This window comes from Cupressus sempervirens, chromosome 1 (assembly GCF_028749045.1).
Source record: "Cupressus sempervirens isolate cs-2001-9-10 chromosome 1, ASM2874904v1, whole genome shotgun sequence".
NCBI classification, from domain to species: Eukaryota; Viridiplantae; Streptophyta; class Pinopsida; order Cupressales; family Cupressaceae; genus Cupressus; species Cupressus sempervirens.
The window spans coordinates 710,114,016-710,124,625 of record NC_143118.1 but is presented as its reverse complement, the minus strand read 5'-3'; positions in this window follow the sequence as shown (position 1 = coordinate 710,124,625).

The window sequence follows — 10,610 nt, the reverse complement described above, 5'->3', positions numbered from 1 at the left end:
TAACTCTATTTTTTCTTTTTCAAATTTTTTTTTTTAGCTCTGTTGTACATAAATTTCCCCCTTTCTATATTTCCCCTTTGACACTGTATCCTTCCTTATATTATAATCTTTTTTGTATGATATAACTATTTCCCCCTTTTTTTACACAAATACCAAAATGTATAATTAGAAGGTAACACCAAAATGTGAAAGGAAATAACTATGTACCTTCAAAATTGTGGAGATTTTTTTTTACCAATTATCTTGCAAAACTTTGGAAGAGTGCAAAGCTCTTTGTACTTTAGCAAATAATTCCATCATATGATGAGCAATAGGAAAGTTGTTGTCATTGATTAATGTTTTAGCATGAACACTATGTTTCTTCATTACATCCATGTTGGGAATTATCAAACTTTGAATATCTACTATTGTAGCCTAAATTTTGGCTTCTTGTCCCAAAAATTCTACCTACAAGTCTATTAGATACTTGATTTTGATGAAATGTATAGAGCTAGTGCTTGGCTCAAGTGAAAATTGATGTGTACTTGCCTTCAGATCAGTAACAATCATAGACAACTTGTCCTTTATTTCCTTGGTGAAATTTTTAGTATCACTTAACTTCACAAATAAGGAAATAACATTAATAACAAAAATTTCAAAATTAACAAGAATAGTGGAAAATTTCACTTGATCAATGACAATATTTTGTACCATTTTCTCCAAAAGTTTGTTATCAAACTTTCTTTATCCCATCTATAGTAGTTTTCCTTAGCCACTTAGATCTTCATTAAAATTGTGAACTATGTCAAAATTTTGGTTCAATATATGTTTCTTATCATCAATTTGAAAACTAAGTACATCAAAAAAATACCTTTTATGTCTTGTAGCACTTGATTCATCTTCTTCCTTTCCTTTTCCATTTTCTTCCAAAGCTCTCCAAGGGTGTCCATCTCTTTAGGATTAAGATTAGAGGTATCCCAATTTGGAATATAGCTATATCCTCAGCTAGGTCAATTACATCAATTAAGGCTTCTACCTATTTACCCTTTTTCTTTGGAACAGAGGAAGAAATAATCTCTTTTCCTTTACTCAAATTCTCAATGCTTGGTTGAGGCTTAACCTCAACTACCATTGCACTTACTATTGACATAATTGTACGACAAACAATATTACTAATTTGAGAAACAACAACAATAGCAAGAGTATTTAAACTAATTTTTTGTGACTTAGTCTAGCTTGGAGTTGTGAAGAGTGGAGCCTACTGCTCAATACATGAAGTGGTAGTAACAACACTAACTATTGCATTTGGTAGGAGAGCTCCAACAATTAATGGAGTTCTCAATGGAATATTGAAATTACAAGGCCACAAAAAGTGCACTCACATTAGTCAAAATGCTATGTAATAACAAAGATGATCCTTTTTCCAATTCATCACAATAGGAAACTTCATTAACATAAGAAACATCATATTTAAAATAGCACACAATCATAAAAAATTAATAAAATCATTAGCTCCATTATCATTTATGAACATAAATTCACAAAAACAAAATAGTATGGTGAGATTTATTACACTCAGAATGAGAACACCAATAGAATATATATTGCATCAAAATGTTGCCTTGGAGTATATATTACATTCATATATTTCAAAAGAAATCCTCGTCTGATTTTATATTAGGAGTAAGAGCTCTTCTAATGAAAAGTAATTCTAAAATAATAATAAAATAAACCTAATTGCATACAAACTAATACTCTAAAAGGTGCTTAGTAGGTCTACACCCTTGTTTATATCAATTAATGGGTGCATATGTGTTTACATGACTTAAAACAATGAAAGAAGAAGAAGATAAGAAGAGAGAAGTCATGAGATGATCTAAGAGTCATTGAGACTTCTAAAAATGCAAGCTTAGGCTTCTCTAGGTGTTTATGGGAGTTGAACTATCATCTAAATGTGTTTTCGATGCATAAAATGCTCAAAAATAACAACTAGTGTTAATTGTTGGCACATTGTTTCATTTTCAAAACTGTTAGTGCACCTCTCGGTTTGGTGCACCTCTAAAAATTGAACCTTGAAAAAGAGAATATTTGAAAAGAGCACCTTGAAAAAGTGCATCTCTAGAAAGTGCATCTCTAAAAAAGTGCACCTCTAAAAAGCATGCCTTTGTGAAAAATCCAAAATTCATTGAATTTCTTGAACTCCACAATTTTCCAAAGGTCAAAATTTTTCAAACACCATAATTTTCCAAGAATGATAATTTTTCTAACTCCACAATCTTCCAAAGGGTGAGAATTTTTCTAACCCTACAATTTTCCAAGAGCGAGAATTTTTCAAACTCCACAATTTTCCAAATGTTAGAATTTTTCTAACTCCACAATTTTCCAAGAGTGAGAATATTGATTAGTCCACAATTTTTCAAGAGTAATAATTTTTCTAGCTCTAAAATTTTAAATTTCCATCATCTGGGTCTTGTTGACCTTCAACCAAAATCATGTGTGGATATTCCCCTTTGAAATTTTGTATGTTGGATGTGATTTCTTGAGGAGATAATAAGTCTAAAGCTTCATATTTTTCACTCAGTTCCTTGTAGAAATCATAAAGTGTAACTTCTTGGGTATTCCTTGGAACTTGAAAGTCATAGATTTGAGTTGATCTTAGCAATTGCAAAACATGATGAAGCCATGGTAATGTTGGGGACCTCAGGGGCCTATAGATATTTTAGATATGCACACCTTTAGAGATAGCTCATTCCTTAAATCTTCAAATTGTACACCTATACACCTTTTCACCTTTACATCTTGTGGGAACTACACAAGGTGCTCAATTCACCAAAAATTTAAAGTTCTTAGCTTTGAACATAGTTTGCAAGTTTCTCTCAAATGGGGTTTTATACCACTCTTGTGTACTTATTTTTATCTTTTTGATGATTTAGGCCCATTTGCATACTTGTGCACTTTCCTCTTAAAAACTCTGTAAAATTCTACACTTGGACACCTTAACATCTTTTGGGACTTTAAGCATCTTCAAGACCTTAGTGTTGATGTAAATAAGTATTTAAAATTTAAACTTACTTAGGTTTACTTAGGTTAAAACATATTTTTATTATTATATTATCAGTCATCTAGGAGTATGCATACTCTTGTGAGTTGTCATGTTGACAACACAGGAGTTTGCACCTCTTTTATGCACATGGTGTCTACAACAGAAGAGTTAGCACACTAATTAATCACATCATGTCTACAACATCTCTACTTGAGATACACCTTGTCATTCTTATCCTATCATCTAGAATGATGGATAAAATGTGTGCTTAGTTGTCATGTTTATCTTATCTCTTGGTTCTTTCTAGAGACATTCTAGGTGCTTCCTGAGAGGCCTTTATATATAGACAATGCTAGTGTATTTGTACATATAGTACAAAGAAATGTATGAGGACATACTCTAATTAATCGATCATACTCTTTTTTTGGTCTACAATTGTGCTTGTGTTCAAGTTCTACAATCTTGGGTGAATCTTGACCTAAGAAAAATTCTTACATGGTATCAGATCTCTTGGAGAATCTCTCTTCACAAAGTCATTGAGATCATCTTCTTGCTTCAACACCATGGCTCAAATCTGGAGTATTTCTATCATTGAGAGCATCTAGAGCTAGATTTGACCTTACCATTACATTCGAAATGCTGATTTCATGAAAATCAGCTATAAATTTGGCTGCCCTAGCCCAAAGTTGATCGTGAGACAATATTTTTTTGAAAATTGGCACCTGGAGGCCATGATTTGCAAGTTTGGGTATGATTTTTTAGATCTGCAATTTCATTCAATTTGGATTTGATGTATCTCTACATTTTTTAAATTTTTGTTTTCCAAATTTTTTTTCACCCAATCGGGCTAGCAAAGATTTTTTTTTTTGTTGAACTGAGTAGTCAAACCCTAGCCCTGCATAGCATATTTTGGATAAATTCCTTGGATTTTTGCTAGCATTTAATCGATCTATTAGCTATATTCCAAATACATTCACTCACAAAACTTGGCTAGAAACTTCATTGCAAACCCTGCCACCCAACTTGTTTACTTTACATCTAAGTGCGATGTTTTTTAAATGCTCTGAAGACAACTTGCATAAGCAATGTGGGATTAAATCCCAACATTGCTAATGGAATTTTGGTTTTTACAGTGTGGATTACATTATTTCTAGGGTCAAAAATGGTTTTCTTGACCTGCACTTTGAATGTGCACTCTGACTAGCACTTTAAACTTTTTTGGCAATGCAGAAGTGATTCTAGCACCTAGAAAATTAAACTTTCCAGCCACATTAACACTCTTTGGCGGTGATTACAGTCATTAGACACTGAACCTTTTTCGATGCTAAAGAGTTCAAATAGGTGCCTGCAAATTTATACCTCTGGTGATCCCTAACAAAGTGACACAACTATAGGACACGAGGCCTAGTACTAGATGCCCATGTGGCATTTTCTATGCCACATCTAAAACCAATACATAGGATGACACAGTCACCCATCAACTCATCCATCATACAATAATTGTATAGACATGTCACCATATGGCCCTACCTAGTTAGCATACGACCTTGCCCCATCACCAGGGAGGTTGTTTTTCACTAACATCAACATTTTGCGAAGTTAAGTTTGATGATCATTTGACCATCAAATACATGAATTTTATAACTACTATGATGGCCATTTGACCATCAAATTTAAGCTAGCAATTTTCCTTCTAGACCCCTCTTTAGATGTACTTTTGATTTGGTAGCCTGACTTTGAGAGGCCATAACTCTGAGATCCAAACTCCAAGTCACGTGTGATTTTTTTGATTTTGGGTAGAACTACCTAAAATTTTAGTGGCGATGTTCTTTTCTAGTTTTGGTGCAAGGATTTTTTAGAAATTGTGTCTTTTGGCAATTGTATCGATCTAATCCTACATTTTGCAACTTGAAATGCTCTGTACAAGCTCATTTGGACTTGAAAACAGGTTCCATTTTTTTTTAAATATCTATTTTTTCATTTCCTTTCCAAATTTGCACTAAGATGCTAGGTTTGTGTGGACAAAAATATCACTTTCAAAACTAGGGCCTTTTCTGCATTGTATTGCTTTCATTTCTTTTTAGAATTGTTGTATATCTCAACTATAGTGCTTAGTTTTAAATTTTGGCCTCAAAAGGAAATTGTGATAGGCAAAATTAGAAGTCCACTTTGTACATTTTGACAAGTGACCTATTGTACATGCACTACTTAAAAAGTGCAAAACCATCTTTTTCAGGAGTTTTCTTTTGATTGAGTGAAAAAGGGGGGGTTTGTATTGTATTTTTGTGTCACTCTTATGTACTCTTTTATTATTTGCATAATGTGTTCACCTAAATGTCCACCTCTAACTTCTCATTATTATTCTACATGGAAAGATATTGTATGGAGTAGATTAATGGAAAAAGGTTACAATCTTTATGTTGACGGTACAATTCCAAAATCCACTAATGCTAAAGAACTCATTAATTGGTGAGAAAAAGACCAATAGACTTTAGGAGTTATTAGGAATTGTTTACATAGAGACCTCTTTTTTCACATTGCCTGTTGTAAGGAATCCAAACTAGCTTGGGAAAAACTTGTAGCATTGTATGGTAAGGTGAATGAGGAAAAGGGATTTTAAATTCATGACAATCTACTTCTACTAGATCCAAATAACTTTGACACAATTCAAGATTATGCCACCAAAGAAAATGAGTATAGGGCACTACTTAAAGAGTGTGGAAAATGAAGGATGAAAAGTTGATTCATCACATCATGAAGAGGCTACCTTCAGAGTATGCATCCTTTTTTTTGAGTTATAATACTCATAAGTTGACCATTGGAAGTTCTTATCAAAAGCCTACTTTTGATGCTTTTGCAGAGATGTTGTTTATTGAAAAATCTCACTTGATGGATTTAGAACTTGTCATACATCAAAGAGCAAAGCCTTGGTGGCTAGTGATGAGTACCAATCAATTGAAGGAGGCAAAAGTTCTAGCAACAACAAGAAGAAGCAATGGAAGGATAAATCACAGTCTAAGACACAATAATCCTACTCACAACAAGGCGGTTCTTCTTCCAACAGGAAGGGAAATAGTGAAAAGAAAGACAAAAAATTTTGTGCATATTTCCAAAACCCAAATAATGACGAGTATCATTGCAAGATTAAGAGAATCAATGAGTTAGAAAATCTACTCAAGAAGAACAAAATTCAAGTGCCAGGTACTTTCAAGGTCTCAACTCCACCCACTTTAAAGGAATAACTGCATGCACTTATGGCCAACTTAAGTTCTTCTATGGAATGGATACTTGACTCAAGTGTCTCCTACCATATGGGTTCTTCAAAGGGAGACTTTTCTTCATTGAAGTAGTCACAAATACTACACATCTTCGTGGGATATGTTACTAAAATGGAAGTTGAAAGGAAAGGACATTTGTAAATGGAATATAGGGAATTCAAAGATGTACTCTAATTCCAAACCTAAGCTCCAATCTCATCTTAGTTTACCAAATCATTCACCTGAGATGGTCACAAAGTTGAGGTCCTTATAGATTCAATAATGGTGTGCAGTCTTAGACATGATTCATTGGTTGAAGTGGGAAAAGTCCATCATGACAAAGAGGCTTTGTTCCTTCTCCCACTTTTTGTTTAAGTCTCGTTCTCAGGCCTTGTTGACTCAGTATACTTCACAAACCACATTATGGCATGAGTGGTTTGGTCATCTTTCCTTTCGCTACCCTTAGAAACTTTGCATCAAACACATGGTCAAAGGTCTACCTAACATCAACTTTTCTAAGGGTGAATGCTCATCATGTTCAGTGGATATGCATCTTGAGGAGAAGTATGATAAAGACAAGTCTTCACAAGCACCAATTGTTCTCTAGTTGGTTCACATGGTTTTACCAAGACCCTTTGCAGTGACATCAGTCAGCCAAGGCCACTACATCCTTATTTTTGTTGCTAAATTTTCACACTTCACATGAGTCTATTTCCTTCATCACAAGAATGAAGTAGTTCATAAGCGCCTTTAAGACTCATGTTGAACAAAAATCACAGAAAGCCATCAAGGTTTTATGGATGGACAACAAAAGTCGATATGTGGACCAAAGACTTAAGGAATTTTGTAAACTTGAGGGAATTAATCTTCAAAATCTACCCACATTTAGTCCACACAAGATAGATGTTGTAGCACTGAGTATTAGGACTCTCAAATCCATGGCATGTTGCATGATAAAGGCCAAGTCTCTTGATCCTACATTAGAATTTGAAGCTATTAGTAGTGTCACTCACATACTTAATAGGTCTCCTCATATTGCCTTAGATGGGAAGACTCCTTTTTAGGCATGGTGTGGTACAAAACTAGTTGTGAGTCATATTAGAGTCTTCAATTGTTTAGCATGGAGAAACCTATCTTTTAGGGGTTGCAAGGCACCAACATCTAGGCCTTGTACTTTTATAGGATATGAAGATAGAATGAAGGCATACAAACTTATGGATCCTGAGACACACTAGATCTTTGTGGAGAATGATGGATATTTTGAAGAAAATTCACCTAGCTTGTCCTCTACTCCTCTTCATACATCATATGCTAAGGATATTGGTAGTGACACCAGCGATAGTGCTTCAATAGATTTAGACACATGTTGTTCTTTTGATAGTTGAAATGAAAGGTCACGAAATTAGTCTAGTCTACATGCATACATTGCCATAGTGAAAGGTCCAAAATAGCAAGGTATGTGTTGTCTTCCAACTCCAATTTCAATTGATGACTTCTTAACAGATATTATAGGTTTGTTGATGGAGTCACACACCACAGACTTGGAAGACAATCTTGATGATTTGCATCTTCTCTTTAATAATGATGATCCTTCTATAATTGTTCTAAGGGCCCACTTTGACCCTCATGTTCATTCTCTACATGATCAATCTTTATAGGTTGGTGTGATTATGGATACTTATGTACAGCCTTTGGAGGATGTCTCTTTGTCAGTTGAGGAGATAGTTTTGGAATAGGTTCTACAGACACTTGAGCAAGTTTCAGTGCTACCATACATCTTCAGGATTGTACCTTTTCCTTTGTTTCTTCCAAAGGGGAGGAATGTCATTCAACACTCTTGGACTAGCCTCTACCTTGGAGTAGTCTTCACTGATCGACACTCTTCCTTCGAGGACAGGGGACTACCTTGTCTCTCTTCCTCTTATTTCTTATGCATGGGGGAGACTTTTTCCTCTTAGGAGGTTTTTTTCTTCTCATTCTTCTCACTTGTATATACTAGATGTATTTTGTAATGGGGGGGTCTTGATTACTCTATCCATCCATGCATACCTTTTCATCTCTCTTTTTGGGGGATGATTTTTCCCTTGAGGTTTTCCTTCTTTCTCTACTTTATGAAAGATTGCATATCATTATGTATATGGGTACCTAACATGGCCTAGTAGCTAGGACCCATCCTGTATTTCATCCTAGTTTTTGTAAGCTTAAGGGAATTCCCCTAAGTTGCACTTAAGGGGGGATATTGGTGTAAATAAGTATTTTCTCTTTGCATTTTCTTAAGTTTACTTAGGTTAATGCATATTTTTAATATTATTTTATTAGTCACCTAGGAGTATGTGTACTCTTGTGAGTTGTCATGTTGACAACATAGGAGTTCAGACCTCTTTTATGCACATGGTGTCTATAACATCTCTACTTGAGATACACATTTTCATTCTTATTCTATCATCTAGAATGATGGATAAGATGTGTGCTTATTCGTCATGTTTATCTTATCTCCTAGTTCTTTCTAGAGATATTCCAGGTGCTTCCTAAGAGGCCATTATGTATAGGCACACCTAGTGTATTTGTACATACAATATAGAGCAATGTATGAGGACATACTCTGATTAATTGATCATACTCTTTTTTTGGTCTACAATTATTCTTGTGTTTGAGTTGTATGATCTTGGGTGAATCTTTCCCTAAGAAAAATTCTTACACTTAGGATTGTGCACCTTCGCACATGTACACCTTCTGTAGTCCTCCAACTTATGCATATGAAAAATTGTAATGTGTAGCTTGTCCAACTATGCACTTTGCAAAATGTGAACCATTAAAATTTGCACCTTCATAAAATGCACCTTTAAAAAGTGCAAGGTACTCAATTCACCAAAAAATTAAAGTTGCAATTTTTGAAAATGGTTTGTTGGTTTTTCTCAAATGGGGTTAGGGAGCACTATAGTGTACTTATTCCTAATATTTCTAGATGATTTATGTCCTATTTATAGTCCAAATGTTTTATAAACTTGAAATCCTTTTTCTTTTTCTATTTGAAATACCAAGGCAATTCATGGTTATTTTTTGTGCTATGGATGATTAGGATGCCATGATGATCTACAAAAAAAAGATATTAGTATACTAATAATAATAGTAAAAATATGCTAATTGACTAGATCAGACTTAAATTACACAATTTCAACTCCGTAAGTCACCTTGGAAGATACTCTCTTATGATGAACGAGCTTCTGTAAGCCATAAAAATAGAGTCCCCATTTCCAAAGTAAAAAAAGGGATGTGTGTTGTGGAACCACAAAAATAATCCCTAACAAAAGGAAAAAATGACAAAGACATTTCTTTATTAGCAAGCAATTTTTGAGCCTATATCATGTTTGTAACTTCATTCCAAATGTCTCTAGTACCTTTTGAGAACTTCAAACAAGAAACTCAAACTTTTCAATTTTCATGCTCAATGTGTGTTTAGTGTCTTAATTCTCTTGGAACTCCTAATTTTAAATGACCATGGGAATGCAAAAATATAGAAAAAATCTTTCATTTATTGGTGAGAGTTTTAGAAACCCCCTTTAGCAAAGTTCCAATAACTAACTGACCAGATGTGAGAAACTATTCAGAGGGCTCATAATGAGTCATGAATTACTTGTCTTTTATATTTCTAGTGATCTATTTGTCAACTTTATGGTTCCAACATGTTTCTACTTGGTTCTTCCTTGAAAATTTTGTTCATTTGAAGTGAGCCAGTGATTATATTGTGCTAGCTTTAGTTGATCACCTTATTTTGAATCATTACCAAGTTCTAGAGTCCTATTTGAACACCAATTTTTTTTTGTTCTCTTGATGATAATTAGACTATCTGGTAAAGGTATTGATGTTCATTTTTTATGGATGTTTTCCAACCTTATTAATCATGTGTCCCTCTTTTAATGAAATTTGAGAAAGTCACATGCCACCAAGTGATTTTGATAAGATGTAGGGGAAAACCTCAGTTCAAATAAAAAAAAATTGGACTATCCCTTAGCCACTATCCACTTGGGTTGAAAGAAAGTTGGATGACCAATTCTTTAAATTTGTAATGTGTTGAGAGAAATTAATCTAGAATCTAATTTTAGGGTCAAAAGTCCTCTTTAACCACGAGCAACATCTATATTTAGTTCATACAAGAAAAGAAAAAATCCAAATGCTTCGACAAAGAAACAACTCTTCCAAAAATTAAGACCAATTAGGATGGACCACATGTTGGAAACAACCCTAACAAAAAATAGTGACTCATTGACTCAAAGACTAAAAAAGAAAAGAAGAAAAAAGTTGTGAAAACGCAAACAAAATAGACTCGACAC